At 36.5% G+C, this 19,604-nt stretch overlaps 1 protein-coding gene and 1 pseudogene across 4 annotated transcripts in view; one reads left to right on the plus strand and one right to left on the minus strand.

Moving 5' to 3' along the window:
- TOGARAM1 (TOG array regulator of axonemal microtubules 1) overlaps positions 1-19,604 on the minus strand; it is a 98,348-nt gene that overhangs the window by 76,455 nt on the left and 2,289 nt on the right. The window lies entirely within an intron of this gene.
- LOC308647295 (RNA exonuclease 5-like) lies at positions 12,250-14,530 on the plus strand (annotated as a pseudogene). Its single transcript has one exon. The product of its transcript is annotated as an RNA exonuclease 5-like (transcript).

Raw genomic sequence — 19,604 nt, forward strand, 5'->3', positions numbered from 1 at the left:
TTTTTTTTAATAGTTATTTTTAGTTATTGGCAGACACAACATCTTTGTTTGTATGTGGTGCTGAGGATTGAACCCGGGCCACACGCAAGCCAGGTGAGCACGCTACCACTTGAGCCACATCCCCAGCCCTTCCTGAAAGTTCTTGATGCTTTGTATGCAGTGTCATCTGGGCACTGAAGGATTAGAAATTTTTTCCAGTTTTTCTTATCTGGCTTTGTTCATGCTTCTTTCTAGAAATTCTGGGCAGAATATTTATTTTCTCTTAGCCTGAAATAAATTATGCTATTTTAGCACTAGATGGCACCCCAAGTCCAGGTTTGTGGAAGAATGCTGTTGGTGTGTTGTCACTGTTACAACACTATCAGGCAATCCAAGTCCAGGTTTTCCCCAAATCTGCTGTTGCTATGCTATTCAGTGTAAACCTGGTAAGGACTTAAAATGGATATTCTATCACAAGCCTCTCCATGGGGAAAGAGTAGGCTCAGATGCCTCTTCTACAGACACTGCAGGATTCTGCCTGTCTCTGAGCAGAATCATCATGAATGGTACCCCAAAAGCTCATGTGTGAGATAATGCAAGAAGATTTGAAGGAGAAATGAATGATTGGGTTAAAACCTTATTCAGTGAATTAATCCTGATGGGACTAACTGAGTGGTAACTGGAGGTAGCTGGAGGAAATTGTTCACTGGGGGTGGGGCTTTGGGGTACATATTTTTTATCTGGTAAGTGGAGTCTCTTTTGGCTTTCTGATCATGTGAGCTGCTTCCCTCTGCCACACTCTCCTGCCATGATGTTCTGTCTCACCTTGAAACCTAAGGAATGGAGACGGCCTTTGTGAGTCCTCAAATAAACTTTTCCTCCTAAAACTGTTCTGATCAGATCTTTTAGTGACAGCAGTGAAAAAGCTGAGTAAAACAATAACTGATACTAAAACTGTTTCTAAAGAAATTGTTAAGATTATAATATAGGACCAAGCACCTTCATATTCTTACAGTAAAAAAATCTCACATAAGACATAATACCCCAGGATCTTGTGTTTGTCCTATTAATTATTCACATGATGACTAGTAACTAAAAAAGCTTATAATACTTACTAACATTATATTTAGGTATTATTTTAAAAGTTGTTCTTATAGAAAGCTAACACTTGATTTAAAAACGATTTATACTTGAGATGACTTTTATTCACTTAACAAACATCTTTAAGAGCTTTCTATGTGCCAAGCATTGTGCTAAGCCCTGAATACCAAGATTAAAAATATATCATCTCTGTTCTCAATGAACTGACAATACAGTGATGAAACAGAAAAGACTTGTGAATAATCAATTTCAATTCAATGTAATAATAAGCACTGTGATGGGGGAAGTTTAAGATGAGATGGGACAGGTATTAAAAAATAGACCTAAGATGAGCGAAAGAAAGAAAGAAAGAAAGAAAGAGTAGGGATGGAGGTATAAGGGTAATCAGGCAGTGACCAACATATATAAAGGCCAGAAGACTTAACAAGTTAAAAGCAGGTGGGTAAGGAATAAGGACTAGGTTCGCTATTTACTATTTACACTCATAAATGAGTGCAAATGGGGTGAGATGTGAAGAGAAATTTGAAGAGTAGAATTACAAGATCCAATATTCTCTTAGAAAGATCAATTATGAAGGAAATATGTTGATCTGAGATTATTTCACCTTTGCCATACATAACAATGAACATTTAAAAATGTATAAACTGCACTATAAAACTACTAAATATAGTCCCCAGTTAACTTCACTAAGATTTTGTAAGTCATGACATTTTCAATACTACCAAAACATTATACTCAGTGTTCCTATACTGTTAACAAGGGAGTTTTATTAACATGCCTTATCTGGATCACTTTTGAAAGACAAATGGTTCAATCTTTCCACATTTAAAAAAAGGGGGGAATGAGTGAGGGAATTAGGAAATAGAGAATATAGAACCTATGTTCGTTAGCAAAATGTACACTTTCCTATAAACACACTAGAATTTATTCCTATTAACTTATATTAGGTGGAGCTATTTAAAAAAATTTTTTTTTTGTAGTTATAGATGGACCGCATGCCTTTATTTTATCTGTTTATTTTTATGTGGTGCCTCACTTGTGCAAGGCAAGCACTCTACCACTGAGCTATGGTCCCAGCCCTAGGACTGGTAGAATTAGTAGAACTATTTGCTGTGACAGCAAATGAAACTTGCTGTTACAAGTTTATTTACTTATTTCTGTATTATATTTTGGCTGGTATGACAAAACATGATGGAACCTAATACGACATTCACTGAGTTTCTGAACTCCAATATAAGTTAGTAATTGAATGTTTTCAGTTGATTGGTGTGGGAGAGGTTTTGAATGAAAACATTTTTGTCCCAGAGTTACAAACTTATTTAGACAAAAAGGATGAAGGAATCAACAATTACTTTGTTAAAATACTAAGAGTATTAGGATTACAAACCACAACATTTTACAAGATACAAATGTAGTTGAGTTGCTAATGGGAAAAAAATGTTGTTAGGAAAGAGATTAACTCAGATACATGGAAGCTTTAAGATAAATAAATGATAAATTATACAAGAATTTGGGCTAGAGGTCAGATTTACTAAGTTTGAGTCTTTGCACCATTATTTCCTACCAGGGTAATTGACAAGAAGTTAATATGTAATCTTTTTTTGTACTTCAGTTTTCCCAGCTATAAGTGGGATAACAGTTCCTCTCTTATAAGATATATGTGAGAAATCTGAGATAAAATATGCAGAAAGCTTAAAATAGGGCTTATAAAATGGCTTTTTAAAAGAAGTTACTATTATTATTATAAAAACACTCAGCTGAAAAATCTATTTAGAACCTAGGATACTGCCTACCCTATTACAAAGAGCTAAATAAAGACTTGTCCAAAAAAAAAAAGACTTGTCAAAATGAATAATCACATCTGAAGGACAGCTATTAAGTGCAAGAGCACATAATATGTAATCATCAATGGCTTCTAGAAATTTATTCTAGCTTTTACTGTCATATGAGTTATAGGTGTCCTAAGATTTACAACTTAAATTAATTCCATTTATGATTTGGAGCAATACTGCAACTGTTTTGTGTTAAAATAATAAGGGAATTTGATGTGACTTTGAACTTATAAGTTCATTCCTATAGATAAATTCGTTTCTCTCCTGAAAAATCTTGAAAAGACATTGGAAATGATTTTAGTGTAAAGAATGGACTAGCGGGCGGGGGGGGGGGGTGGCACATGACTGTACTCAGCAGCTCCGGAGGCTGAGGCAGGAGAATCACCATTCAAAGCCAGCTTCAGTAAAAGCAAGGTGCTAAGGAACTCAGTTGGACCCTGTCTGTAAATAAAATACAGAATAGAGTTAGGGATGTAGCTCAGTGGTCAAGTGCCCCCAAGTTCAATCCCTGGCCTTAAAAAGAATGGCCTCAAAACATGGAAGGAGGGCTGAAGGTGTAACTTAGGGGTAGGGCACTTGCCCAGCATGCACAAAGCCCTGGGTTCAATTCTTAGCACAGAAAACAAAAACATGGAAGGAAAAATATTGGGAAAACTATGCGGTCAATTTGGAAAGCAGTATGGAGATTCCTGGGAAAGCTGGGAATGGAACCACCATTTGACCCAGCTATTGCCCTTCTCAGACTATTCCCTGAAGACCTTAAAAGAGCGTACTATAGAGATACTGCTACATCGATGTTCATAGCAGCACAATTCACAATAGCTAGACTGTGGAACCAACCTAGATGCCCTTCAATAGATGAATGGATTAAAAATGTGGCATTTATGCACAATGGAGTATTACTCAGCACTAAAAAATGACAAAATCATGGCATTTGCAGGGAAATGGATGGCATTAGAGCAGATTATGCTAAGTGAAGCTAGCCAATCCCTAAAAAATAAATGCCAAATGTCTTCTTTGATATAAGGAGAGCAACTAAGAACAGAGCAGGGAGGAAGAGCATGAGGAAAAGATTAACATTAAACAGGGACAAGAAGTGGGAGGGAAAGGGAGAGAGAAGGGAAATTGCATGGAAATGGAAGGTGACCCTCATTGTTATACAAAATTACATATAAGAGGATGTGAGGGGAAAGGGAAAAAAAAAACAAGGGAGAGAATTGAATTACAGTAGATGAGGTAGAGAGAGAGGATGGGAGGGGGGACAGAAGAGGATAAGAAAGGTAGCAGAATACAACAGTCACTAGTATGGCATTATGTAAAAACGGGGATGTGTAACCGATGTGATTCTGCAATTTGTATATGTGGTAAAAATGGGAGTTCATAACCCACTTGAATCAAATGTATGAAATATGATATCTCAAGAGCTTTGTAATGTTTTGAACAATCGATAAAAAAAAGTGAAAAAAAATATGCTTAAGGAGTCTTCTGATTTCTATTCCACCATGTAAGGAGCTTAGCAGTTATCACACCACCCAAAACACCAAAACAAGCAGACAATAAAATGAAAAATCAATAACTCTTCTTAGGTCCATCAGAGAAGTGAGGTCAAAGGCCAAACTGTTGCTCCCCCCCACACAAAATCAGACAAACAGGTAGATGCACAAGATCACAATTTAGGGAAGAAAGTTGGACACAGAAACCTGTAGGAAACCAGTGCTGGAGTAGGAAAACTTAAACTGTAGATGATAAACTGCAGGAGGCTCAATACTAACAAGTGTGAAAAGTAAAAACCCTGGCTCAGGCAAGTCATAGAGGAGTCCCCACTATGAGTTTACCTCCCTCCAGAGGCTCTACCATGAACTCACACTGAATAAAGGAGAAAAATTCCTTCATGCTTCTGGCAGAGGGAGAGAAAAGGTAATTATCTTGAAATATAAAAATGCATTTGTTCTTTTTTTTAAAATATTTTTTTTTAGTTGTTGATGGACATTTATTTGTTTATTTATTTATTTTTTATTTATATGCAGTGCTGAGAAACCACATCCCAGCCCAGAATTCTGTTCTTAACAAAGGCCAGTCCTCAGGAGAAATTATTTTTACCAGTTCCTGACCTACTGGGGTTTTATCAAAGCTGTACTGACTTGGAGGATGGGAAATATCCAACTCCAGCTTGTTCTAGCATCTTTGCTACCCAAGGCAGAGGAGGGAGCTCAAAAGCACTGATAAAGTCTGGAAGAAGAATAAGTAGGGGAAATAATAGAAAAAAACTGGTAAAGTTCACAGGGGCATACACACATCAAAAGTCTGGGACCTAATATAGGTCTACAGAATACTTACCTTCCTCCCCACATCTTAACACCACATTACCCTAAGTCCTAATTGCCACAATTTTTATCTAACACATAACATTTGCCTTTCAACAAAAAAATTATAAGGCATACTAAAAGGCAAAACAAAATAGAATTTGAAGAAAATAAACAAATATTAGAACCAATGTCAAACATGGTAGGGAGGTTGGAATTATGAGATCAGGAATTTAAAAAAACTATAATTAATATGATAAAGGCTATAATAATGGAGCAGGCAGACAACATGCAAGAACAGACCTGAGACTTGAATATTCTATGAAAGTACCCAACAGAAAGCTAGAGATCTAAAACATTATAATAGAAATGAAGAAAGTTTTTGATGGTCTCATATCAGTGATACAGTCTGGATATGACTAAGGAAAGAATATCTGAGCTTAAGGATATGACAATAGAAACTTCCAAATTTGAAAAGCAGAGAGGGAAAAGACTAAGAAATAATAATATAGTTAGAAAAAAAGAAGATAATATGAAAGAACCATGGGAAAACTATAAAAGGCACAATATACATATAATGGGAAGTCTGGAAGAATAAGAAGCAGGGGAAAAAAAAGAAAAAATATTTGAGGAATAATGATGGAGAATTTTCCTAAATTAATGTCAGAAACCAAACCACAGATCCAAAAAGCTAAAGGAGCAACACTTGCAATGCAAGAACAACTATACATAGGCATAATATTTTCAAACTACAGAAAGTCATGGATAAAGATAAATTCTAGGAAGAGGAAAAAAATAGCCAATGAAGGAAAACTCGTTTTATCTGCAGAGAATCAAAAGTCTCAGAATCCAGACAAACAAGAATGGAGTAAATTAAAGTACTGAGAAAAAAAGGAAAAACCAAACCAAACCACCAACTTTAGAATTCTATACTCTGGGAAATTATCTTCAAAAGTGAAGGTCAGGGATGGGGTTGTAGCTCAGTGGTAGAGAGTGCTTTCTTAGCACATGTAAGGCACTGGATTTGATCCTCAGCACCACATAAAAAATAAATATATAAAATAAAGGTATTGTGTCCATCTACTTTAAAATAAAAAAGTGAAGGGCAAATAAAAACATTCACAAACAGAAATTGAGAGCATTTGCCAGTAAGATCTGCCTTGCAAGAAATGTTAAAAGAGTTCTTCAGATACAAAAAAAATTATACAGGTGAGAAATATGGGTCTATTTTAAAAAATAAAATGTACTGTAGAAGGAAAAGGGAAGGCAAAACTGAAGACTTTTATTTTTCTTAATTATTTTTGTATGAAAAAACTTTATTTATAAAAACAGACATTGGATTTGGTGGTTCCTCTAAAGGTAAAACAGAATTATCATATGATCTAGCATTTCCATTCCTATATGCCCCAGAAATGTAAAACAGGAGTTCAAACAAAAACTTGCACACAAATATTCACAGCAACTCTAATCATAGTATCTAAAAGGTGGAAATAACCCAAATGTCCGAAAGTTGAAGAATGGAAAACCAAAAGGTCTCATATGCATACAATGGAACATATTCAGTCAAAAAAAGAATGAAGTATGGGCACATGCTACAACACAGCTAAACTTTGAAAACATTGTGCTAAGTGAAAAAAACCAGAAGCAAAAGGCCACATGGTATAGGATTTCATTTATAAGAAATGACGAGAATAGGCAAATTTACAGTGAGGAAGAATAAGACCAGATGGGGAATTAAGTGTCATGATCTCTAGGTATAAGAAGAAATTTAGATTTTATTCTGAGGGTAATGGGAAGTCTATCCTGATTTTCCAGCCAAGAAATTGGAACACCAGATTTGCTCTGGAGGAACATAATTTTCAGTGCATCCAGATGGTAGACTCAGAGAGCAAGGTACTAAAAATGAGAGGCTCTGCAAATACTTGACTGGTTTACAGTGCACAAATAGAGCTTAAAGACAACTTCTCATGGAAAGAAAAAGTTGACCTAGTCGAGGTTTTCATGACTGACAGATTCTTCTTTCAAACAGAACAAGTGACTTTTTAAGTTTTTCATTAAAAATATACACTAAGAATCACCATAAGGGTCCAGCTAACAGGCTTAAGAAGGAGACTGATCAAATTTATGTTATGTACATGTACAAATTGACATAATGAAACCCACTTTTATATTTAATTATAATTTATCAATGAAAAAATACAGAAAAAAATATAGAGTGGAAAGTAAATTCTCATGTCTTATTTATCATTTTTTGTTCAACCCCTATTCTTCTTTTTTTTGGTGGTGCTGGGGATTGAATCCAGGGCCTTGTGCACTCTACCAACTGCACTATATCCCTAGCCCCCTCCTAAATTCTTATTCTTTACCATCTAACAACAGTTCAAAATAATAGCAACAATATATTTGATTATATATACTTATGTATGTATGTAAGCATATGTAAATGCGCACTGCTAACTCAAGGACAACTGCAAAAAAAAGGTAAAAAAATGAAAGTATAATTGATATGCTAAGAAAGACAAAAAAAAAATAGAATCATAAAAAATTCTCAATTAAAAGGGCTGGGGACATAGCTCAGTGGCAGAGTACTTCCCTAGCATGTCCAATGCCCTGGGTTTTATCCTCAGCAAGGCCAAAAAAAGAAAAAAACAAATCTCTATTAAAACCATAAAAGAGGGGCTGGGGATGTGGCTCAAGCGGTAGCGCGCTCGCCTGGCACGCGTGCGACCCGGGTTCGATCCTCAGCACCACATACCAACAAAGATGTTGTGTCCGCCGAGAACTAAAAAAAATAAATATTAAAAATTCTCTCTCTTTAAAAAAAATATTCATCTTAAAAAAAAAACCATAAAAGACACCTGTAATCCCAATGAATTGGAAGGCTGAGGCAGGAGGATCTCAAGTTCCAGGCCAGCCTCAGCAATTTAGAGAGACTCTGTCTCAAAATAAAAACTAAAAAGAGCTGGGGATGTAGCTGAGTGGTAGAGAGCCCCTGGAATGACTCTCCAGTACCACAAACAAACAAACAAAAACATAAAAAGGAAAAAAAAAAAGTTGGGAAAAACAAAACAGGAGGAGATCTGGAGGAGAGGCCCGCACTGGGCCCGGAGTTATGTGGTGAGCCGCCCAGCACGAGGTTCCTTATTCACCAAAGAGTGGGTCCATGGCCCAACATCAAGGTACATATAGGCTTGAGGCTGCCACTGCCATGAAACTGGGATATTGTCGCTTCTATCAAGAGACAACAATAAGGACCTGGTAAGACGTCACCAAGATCCCTGTGGGCCTGCTGCACCAGAGGTTTCTCTTCTAGGGGTGCTAACAGTTATCCTGTTGCTGAGGTAACAGGGAGTCTTGCGTGGAGTTGCCTATCTCTTATTTCTCCTACTAACAGCCAACTTCTTATGATTACCCTGTAACTAGTCATATAATTTAATACCTCCATATTTTCACATCCTACCTCATAAACATCTCAGCCAACCCCCAGGCTCCTCTTCCACCATCAGAAACTGTAAACCACTATGCAAACCTATTGACTATAAGATAGAAGATAACCAAACTCATCATTTCTGATTATAGTGAAAAAACTGTAAATGTAAAAATAGAAGCTAACTGATATATGGCTGCATGATGGGTACACTGAGTGTTGTAATACTGATCTCTCCCTTAAAAGTGAGGTATTGGTAACCTATTGGTAACCTATAAGACAACAGGGCAGAAGCTGTAATACCTCGGATCTACACTGCAAGAGAGGAAGAACCACAGATATGATGAAAAAACAAGGGAGTAAAGTGCCCCACACAACCAATATACAACAACAATGAAATCCATAGATAGTGCAGTAGGTGAAATGTCAGAGAAGAAGTTCAGAATATACATAACTAAAATTATTTGGGGATTAAAGAATGACCTAAGTGAGCAGAAACAGGCAAAAATAGAACACACCAACAAGAGATATGAGAGCAAATACAGGTTACAAGAGATTACTTCAAGAAGAGATAGAGATACTAAAAAAAAAAAAAAAAAAAAAAAAACCAGAAACCCTTAAAATGAAAGAAACAATAAGTCAATTAAAAACCTCAATAGATAGCATCACCAACAGACTAGATCACTTGGAAGTCAGGACCTCAGACAATGAAGACAAAATATACAATCTTGAAAATAAAGTGGACCTCACAGTGAAGATAGTAAGAAACCATGAATAGAATATCCAAGAATTATGGGATACCATCAAAAGACCAAATTTAAGATTTATTGGGATAGAGGAAGGTTCAGAGATTCAAACCAAAGGAATGAACAATCTCTTCAATAAAATGATAGCAGAAAATTTCCAAAGCATGAAGAATGAACTGGAAAATCAAATACAAGAGGCCTATAGGACATGAAATGTACAAAATTACAACAGATCTACATCAAGACATATTATAATGAAAATGCCTAGCATACAGAATGAAGACAGAATTTTAAAGGCCACAAGAAAAAAAAAAATCAGATTACCTATAAGGGAAGACCAATTGGGATCTCAGCAAATTTTTCAACCCAGATTCTCAAAGACAGGAGATCCTGGAACAACGTATACCAAGCTCTAAAAATTAATGGAGATGACCAAGAATCTTATACCCAGCAAAATTAACCTTCAAATTTGACGATGAAATAAAAACCCTCCATGACAAACAAAGGTTATAAGAATCTACAGCAAGAAAGCCTGCATTACAGAACATTCTTGGCAAAATATGCCACGAGGAGGAAATGAAAAACAACAATGAAAATCTGCAAAGGGAAGAACTACTATAAAGGAAAAGCCAACCAAAGAAGAAACCAAGTCAAGTCAAATACCAAAAATAAACAAAAATGACTAGTAATACAATTCATGTCTTTTTCAACCCTTTTGGATAAATTTTTACACATAAAAATTTTAACTACAATATCACCTAATATTTCAGGTTTTTGTTTACTTTGTATTTTTTTTCATTTCTCTTCACAAAGTTACACAAATATTTTCTTTAAATGTTTTAGCATTTTATACATTACATTTTAATATATAATTAAGCTGGTATGTGTATATACCTGTGATATTGCCTGTGATATGAGATGAGGTATATTTTACTCTTATGATTAAAAATCCATTATTCGAGATTCAAGGATGAAAAAGATCAGAGTAAAAATTGTTTAATAAGGTAATTATAAAGGTAAGGGCAAGGTTGAGGGAAACTAACAAATTTTGTGAAGCACCTTTTCTTCTGTAAACTTGGAGAGGTAGGAGGTAAAAGAAGAGAGAGCCATTATGAAAAACTTGTAGGAGAAGGTGACCTAACTGAAGTCATTCCCACCAAAAGCATGTAGAAACCAACTCACAGTTTAACAGAGTCTTATAGGGAGGAATAAAACACCTTGCTCTATTCTCGTATATTCTAAGTTCATCTCTTTGGTGTCCCTTCTGATAGAACTCAACAAGAAACCACATAACAAGGGGACTTATCATGCAGCCTACAGCATATGTCTCTTCAAAAGGTGAAAGATGGAGAAATGAGCCAATATGGCAGCCATTGGTTACGTGAGGCTACTGAGTATTTGAATGTGTTCAGTCTGAATTGAGGTATGCTATGTATTAAATAGACATTAGATTCCAAAGAATTACTAGGACAAGTAAAAATGAACATGAAATATCTAACAATTATTTTCTTTGCAAATTATGTTGGTAATCCATTGGGTTAAATGGAAATATATTAAAATTAATTTCTCTATTTGTTTAGAAAAAAAGAAAAGTAAAAGAGAATAAGGTAACGTATTCTGTATCTTCACTATAGTACTATATATCCACATTTATATGTTGTCATTTTTTATATTAGTGTTATCAAAATTCATATAACCATAAAACTAAATAGGGCAAATTGTAATATATATAAATTATATCTCAACAAACATGACTTTAAAAAGAAATCTAGTTCAGGAATATCCATTCTCAGATCACAAAGAAATTAACCTAGATATCAGTAAGAGAGAAGGAGAGTTTGAAAATCCCCCAGGCCAACAAACACTTGTAAATTACAAATGGGTCAAAGAAGAAATTTCAACTGAAAAATGTTAAAAATATTTTAAATCAAATGAAAATTGAAAATAAAACTTCTCAAAATTTGTGGGGCACAATGAAAGCAGTGCTTAGACAGAAGAGACAAAGCACTGAATGCATATATTTAAAAAAAAAAAGATCTAAAATCAGTTGTCTGAGCTTCTACCTTAGGAAACTAGCAGAGGGCCAAATAAAATCCAAAATAAGCAGAAAAAATAAATTTAAAAATTAGAATAGTGGGCTGGGGTTGTGGCTCAGCGGTAGAGCACTTACCTAGCATGTGCGAGGCCCTGGGTTTGATCCTCAGCACCACATAAAATAAATAAAATAAAGATATTGTGTCCAACTACAAAAAAAAAAAAATAGCATAGCAATCAATGAAAAATACGTAGTCAAAAAAGAAAATAACAGAATCATTGTTTCTCCTTTGCTAGCAAAGCAATAAACTGCCGCAGTCTGGCTGGGCACAATCAGGAGCCACTTGTCAAAACAAACGAACTTTATTTTTAGAACACACACACACAGCACCACACAGCTCTTCAGGAATTCCCTCAGAGCCCAACTGCCACCACCGGCTTCCCACAAGCCTCTCAACCTCCCCCACTCCTCCTGCTCTTGAGGCCGATTGGCTGGGTCATGTGGGAGGAGCCAAAAAAAAGTCCCCCAATGAGCAGCTCCATGGTCTGAAAGGGCAGGGAAACAGCCCAATGAGCATCACCACAGAGGAGCCAATCAGCTGGCAGCTAGAAGTTTGCTGGGGCTGCTGTAAGCCAATCATCAGCTGGCAGCTGGAAGTTTGCTGGGTCCCCTTCGGCTGTGGCTCTCAACAATAAACCATCCTTTTTCCTTCTCAAGACCATTTTCTCTTGCTGGACTGGCATCAAGACAAGGACAGCTTTCTACACCAGGGACAGCTTTCTACACCAAGGACAGCGTTCCACAACAAGGACTCAAGTACAGAATCATGGAGCCAGAGAAGGAGAAGACCGGGAGGCTCCCAAGGGAGAGCAGCCAGAGGAGATGGGTCCCCGACTGGCTGATGAGGACGCCTGAGGTAAGGATATCTCATTTGGATCTCATGGACAGGCAGCCCAAGCCCAAAAGAGCCCAGTTGTCTGGCATTGTAATGGCTGAAAACTGTGAAGTAACCCATGAACAGCTATGAGTTGCTCAAGTGTGCAGTTCTGGGTCAACCCGTTATTGAGAGACCCAGGTGGTGCCAGCTTCTTTACCAAAACCAACTGAGAATACTGGTCGTCATCCTTCAAGGGATGAGACAACTACACTTCTACACGTTCTATTTGGAGTTTGGATTTCTCCAAAAAGCCTTCGAACACAAATTCCGCTTGCCTCCTCCATCATTTAATTTTCTAGCTGATATTATTGGGCTACCAAATCAAAAGTTGGATATCTGCCTAAGACCATGGAAGGATCTTCACTGTCTGCCAGTACAAAACCCAATGTCAACCTGCAGAATGACCCTATCATTCAAAAGTATGGCTCTCAGAAAGTGGGCTTGCTGTGATGCCTTCTGACAGAGGTGGAAATGAAAACATTTGACTTTCCATTACAAGGTTCGCCTGACTGTGAAAACTTTGTAACTACCAAATGTAATGGATCTGTAACAGAACAGCCCTCTCTTTGGGCTGGACGGTGAAATGTGCATCACGTCCAAGGAGAGAACTAACATGCATCTCACTGGTTGCTGAAGGAGGCTCATGTCTTATTGATGTGTTGGTCAAACCTGATGACGAGATTGTAGACTACGCCACCTGCTATTCAAGAATCACGGAGGAGATGCTTAAGCCGGTGACAAAATTGAAAGACATTCAGAGGCAGTTAAAAGCACTGCTTCCTCCTGATGTGGTGTTAGTAGGTCATTCCTTAGACGTTGATCTCCGAGCATTGAACATGATACATCCATATGTTATTGATACCTCATTGCTTTATGCCAGAGAGCGGGGCAGAAGATTCAAGCTAAAGTTCTTAGCCAAAGCTATTTTGGGGAAGGACATTCAATGTTCGGAAAGGGATGGTCATGATGCCACAGAGGGCGCTACAGTGTCCCTTGAATTGGCTCAATATTTCCTCAAGTATGGCCCAAAGAAGATTGCAGAACTCAATCTGGAGGCGCTACAGAGAGCCCAAGACCCAAGAAATATAAGAGAAAAGTTTCAGTACACCTACAAAGGTGTTTCAAGATGTTTAGATTCGGTGCATCAGAAGCTCCTTTTTGTATCCCAAGAGACAGATGATATTGAACTCCCTTCTTCTGAAAATTGTGAAACTATTAAGTGCCTTTCAAATAGAGAGGTCTTTGAGCAGGCCAGAAGGCAAGTCTGCCTGTACCCCTTCAGCATTATTCAGTTCTCTTTTGGGCCTTTTTCACCTCTCCTCACTGAGGAAATGAACAAAAGTGGACAGAGATGTCAACTATCTATGCTGGGCCATTGAGCAAAGATTGTAACCTAAGGGCTCTGAAGAGGCTATTTAAGAGCTTTGGCTCACTTCGTACAATGACTCTTGTTCTTGAAACGTATCAGTCTCATCTCTATATACAGTACAAAGTCCTGGAAGCTGCCCAGCTGGCCATTGAGTCCTTGAATGGCATTCTGGTGGAAGGTATATACATAAAGGTACAGAGACCTGTGACAGAACTCATTCTCGATTGTGACACACTTGTTAATGAGCTGGAACGAGATTCTGAGAACCGAGATACTATTTATCTGTCTGGAATTAGTAAAGATTTCTTAGGACATATTCAGGAACTACCGAAACTCTTTGGTGGCCTGGAAGCTGTGATCGTGCCTACAGATGCTAAAAGTGGAAGACAGGAAAAATACTATTTCCTGAAATTCAAAACTTTTGGCAATGCCCACAGCGCCCTCCATATCCTCACAGGCAAGGACTGGAAGCTGAAAGGCAGGCAGGCCCTAACCCCTAGGCACCTCCACGCGTGGCTTAGGAGCTTACCACCTGAATCAAGAAGGCCCACAGGTCTCAGGGTTAGACCTCCTCCCTCAGAGCAGGAGACCTTGCAGAATTTAAAGGCGGCCAACGCAAAGATTGCAGCCTGGCATTGGAGCTGGAAGACTGGAAGGCTCTACCAAAGCCTGAGCCCAGGTACCCTTTGCATCATCCTCCTGCCAGGAACCACTAGTCCTCAGGGATCTCTCTCTGGCCTAGGACTCATGGGAATAAAAGATGAAGAGGAGGAAAGCACCACCCCAAGCATGGGTTTGTGAGTCGGCTCACCACTTGCCGTTTCTTTTCTTTTTTTTTTTAAAGAGAGAGTGAGAGAGGAGGGAGAGAGAGAGAGAGACAGAGAATTTTTAATATTTATTTTTTAGTTCTCGGCGGACACAACATTTGTTGGTATGCGGTGCTGAGGTTCGAACCCGGGCCGCACGCATGCCAGGTGAGCGCGCTACCGCGCTACCGCTTGAACCACATCCCCAGCCCTGCACCTGTTTCTTATCCTTCCTGGGTGATGGTGGAGAAGATGGGTCAGGCTGCAGCTTCTCTAAAGACTGCTGGGCCTCTTCATTCAGTGGACAGCTTTGTGTGGGAAGCTGGTGTACCGGCTAACGGATCTAATCTATTTACATGGCATGCACAAGTTTTCAATAAATGCCTAAAATTCAAGCCTTCCTCATCTTAAGACAAGGTGAGGGGGGGAAATTAAAAAAAAAAAAAAAGATGCCACACTGTGCCCCATGAGTCTGTATAATTACTATGTGCCAATTTAAAATGTATATATGATTAAAAATAAAGTAAAATGGAAACAAAATAAATACAATTTATAATTTAAAAAAAAATCAAAAGGCTAAAAGTTGTTTTGAAAAGATTAATAAAATTAATAAACCTTCAGTAAATCTAAGAAAAAAAGGAGACATAAATTATTAATATCAAAAATGAAGGTGAGAACATCAGTACATCTCACACACACATTACAGCAGTACTATGAACAAATCTGTGCTCACAAATCTGATAACCTAGATGAAATGGAACAATCTTTCTTGAAATGATAGAACTCATACAGGAAGAATAAAAAACCAGGACTATGATTTTAAAGACATTAAGTGAATAATCACCTTCCAAACTAGAAAGCACCAAGATCAGCTGAGTTTACTAGTGAATTCTAAACACTTAAGGAAGAAATTACACAAATTTTGTACAATTTCATTCAGAAGATAGCAGAAGGAATACCTCCTACCTCATTTTATGAGGCCAACATATGTATTATATGATCTCAACTATATGAAATTCAAAAAAAGGCAAAAATTATGGAAATAGTAAAAAGACTAGGGGTTGTCAGGGAAAGGAGGAAGGATGAACATTCACAGCATAAAGTATTTTTAGGGCAATGAAACCATTCTTTTTGCTACTCATAGGCACATTTGTCAAATCCCATAGAACATACAACACAAGAATGAACCCTGATATAAACTATAAACTTCCAGTGATAATGATATGTCAATTTGGGTTCATTGATTATAACAAAAATACCGTTGTGTACAGGATGTAGTGAGGTAGGTTGTTTATGTGTGTGGACAAGGGCACATGGGAACTATCTGTACTTTCCATTTAAAATGTTGCTGTAAAACTAAAATTGTTTTAAAAAATAAAGTTTATTAATTTTAACATATATGCATATGTACTTTAGAAAAACTACACATATAAAAATATTTGCATATTTAGTCTCTGTCCTTCCAACTGAGATAATTCTCAGTGTAGTTTTATGGATCATTTAAAAAAAATTTTTTTAGTTGAAGATGGACACAATACCTTAATTTAATTTATTTATTTATACGTGGTGCTGAGGATCGAACACAGTGCTAGGCAAGTGCTCTCCACTGAGCCACAACCTCAGCCCTTTAAGAAAGGAATGATAATTTGATTTCTGGGACAAATTTTAATTTTACACAGCATCTTTCAAATACAAAGTACATCTACAAAAGCATGTCAGAAATGCACTTACTTTCTGATTCTTGTAAATTGGGCCAGCACCAGAATCTTAATATACACACTGACATCTTGAACTTGACACATAATACTCTTAAGATCAATGCTTACAGCAAATCAATAGCAACTCGATACTGTTTACAGTATATGAGAATAATCAACCAGACTACATAAATCTGAAAAACATTTCAAAAAAATCTACAAATTTTGGAACTGTAAAGAACCATTTTTGTTTCAGGTCTGCTGTAAAAAAAAAAAAAATCTAAATTACATACAGATAGCCTCTGACTCCCAATTTTTCAACTTTATGATGATGCAAAATCAATGTCTTCAGTAGAAAGTATACTTTCTTTCTTTCTTCTTTTTTTAAAAATATTTTTAGTTGTAGATGGACACAATAATTTTATTTTTTTATGTGGTGCTGAGGATTGAAGCCAGTGCCTTAGACGTGCGAGGCAAGTGTTCTACCACTGAGCTACAACCCCAGCCCCAGAAACCATACTTTCAATCTTGATCTTTTTCTGAGCTATCAGTTGATAGCTATTCTTATCAATACCTGTTCTTATTAATTTGCTAAGTTTTTTCACAAATCAGTGTCTAAACACGCTACTTCAAGTCTGAAATTCACCTGGACCCCCTGACATTTAGAAAACTCTTACTCATTTTTCATCCCATTGTTCCAATCAAAATTACCCAGACAAAAGAATGAATTTATGAAAAATTTGAACACATAACTCTGGGATAATTATAACAACAAAAAGAACTGTAAAGAGGGGCTGTGGTTGTGGCTCAGAGGTAGAGCACTTGCCTAGTATGCGTGAGGCATTGGGTTCCATCCTAAGCACCACATAAAAATAAAACAAAGATATTGTGTCCACCTATAACTAAGAATAAATATTAAAAAAAAGAATTGTAAAGAAATCTTGAACTTCAGAATGTAGTTATTTATGGTATCAGTCTAGTAATTTTTTGCATATTGTAGGAAACAGTGTCTGAATAAATATAACTTGCTGGGATCTAGGGTTTTATTGTGGGAGAAGACAGATTCAAATGGGGAATAAAAAAAGATGTGGAAGAACTCTGTACAGTTGGATTTGAATTGGAGGTATCAATATAAATTAAAAAATAAAAATAAAAAATATTCTGTTCACTGAGAGAGCCAATTCATAATGAAAAGAAATAGCAATGAGCAAATCTATACCATGCTTTGGTTTTTAAATACTGCACCTACTAAGGCAGTATTAGGACTCTTGAAAAAATAGCCGATTCCAGGTCTGAAGTAGGAAAAGTACAAAGTAAGCCTGGGCATCATGTTAAAAAATGTCAAGAAAGTGCTCAAGGACTAGAGTCAAGCCCAAAGGACATAGGAGCCAATTGCTGGTCAAATAAGAGGTAATTTTAGCATCAAAAAAGCTACATTTTGGGCTGGGGCTGTAGCTCAGTGGTGGACTGCTTGCTTAGCAAATGTGAGGCACTGGGTTTGATCCTCAGCACCACATTAAAATAAAGGCATGCTGTCCATCTACAAGTACAAAAAATAAAAAAATTAAAAAAGTTATTTTTTTTTAGTAATTAAGAAATTAGAGGCTGGGGTTGTGGCTCAGGGGTAGAGCGCTCGCCTAGCATGCCTGAGGCACTGAGTTGGATCCTCAGCACCACATAAATGCAAAATAAAGATACTGTGTCTACTTAAAACTGAAAAAAATTAAAAAAAAAGAAATCAAGATGTATGTAAAAATTTATTACACATAAGAGAATTTCAGCTAACAAATATAGAAGAAATATTAGAATTTTTTCTTTAGTTACCCTTTTTGTATCCTCCCAGTGCAATAAATAATACAGGTGTAAAACCCTTTAGTGGGGCTGGGGATGTGGCTCAAGCGGTAGCGCGCTCGCCTGGCATGCGTGCGGCCCGGGTTTGATCCTCAGCACCACATACAAACAAAGATGTTGTGTCCGCCGAGAACTAAAAAATAAATATTAAAAAAAATTCTCTCTCTCTCTCTCTCCTCTCTCACTCTCTCTAAAAAAAAAAAAAAACAAAAAAACAAAAAAAAAAAAACAAACAAAAAAAAACCCTTTAGTGGATGTGAAAACCAGTGTGTGAAAAGTTGTTGGGATATTCACAGGGTCTCAAAAATATCGTCCTACAGATTATACACTAATTGTAAATTTAAAAAAAATATATTTTTACAATGGATTTGGTTATTACCACTTTAAACAAATAATTAAGTTAAGCTTCACTAATAAGGGAACAGGATAAAATTTGATGTACTATGAAGTTCATATTACATATCTCCTATGTAATATTTTTACTAAAACTGTTTATCTTGAATCTAATTATAAGGAAACAGGTAGATTTGAAAGGTAACACATTCTACAAAGCCTATCCGAGACTCTTATTAAAAAGTCAATGTCATGAAAAGAACAAAGAAACACAAATATGTAAGACAGAATGCTAGATAAAGAAGACATATTGGTCACGTAAACCATAACTGGATCCTGGATGACAAAAGTAAAACAAAAAAATACAAAACACACTTTGGGGACAAATGGAGAAATGTAAATGCATACTATTAGATGTTACTGAATTGCAATTAATATTCTAAGGTAAAATATTAATATTATGGTTATTAGGACAATGTTATTCTTAGTAGATATTTTTGGAGACATTTAGGACCGAAATGTCAAAATGTACGCAACTTTCAAATGGTTTAGCAAATATGGCAAGATGTTAACAACTGGTAAATATTGGATCCTCATACTCTTAGCTATAGACTTGGAATTTTTTAAATAAAAGTTTTGGGGGGAATCTCAGTTCAAATGTCACTATCTTCTCTACAGCTTTTTATGCTTAATTTACTTTTTTAACTTTTAATTCTAGTAGAATTATTATTAGTTTTTTCTATCTTCAGTAATTCAGAAATCCCCACAGGACTCTTTATATACTAAATCTAGTACTTAAGAAATTTTGTTAACTGACCTTTTCCCAAAACTGTGTGGAACTGGTTTCATCTTCATTTCCAGAACTTAGTTCTTTATCTGGTACCTACTAGGTATTTTGTGTTTATTGTATGAATCCAGTAACTGGCATACCAAAGTAATAATTCAAAATTGCAATCAGGTGTTGTCCACATCACACTGGGCCTCAAATTTAATCAATCAATCAATCAATAAAGTGGGAAGTCTATTAAGTGGTCTTATACTTGACTCGTACCATTATAATGAATACTCACATTAGCATTTAATTTAAAACAGTGTAACAAGGTTCAGGTAGTCTTATTCTTAAGTCATCACAAGCATATTTTCATTTTAATTTCTTTCAGTTCAAATCAAGGAAATTAGACAAGCATA

Source organism: Spermophilus citellus (assembly GCF_964194105.1).
Source record: "Spermophilus citellus genome assembly, chromosome: 4".
Lineage (NCBI taxonomy): Eukaryota > Metazoa > Chordata > Mammalia > Rodentia > Sciuridae > Spermophilus > Spermophilus citellus.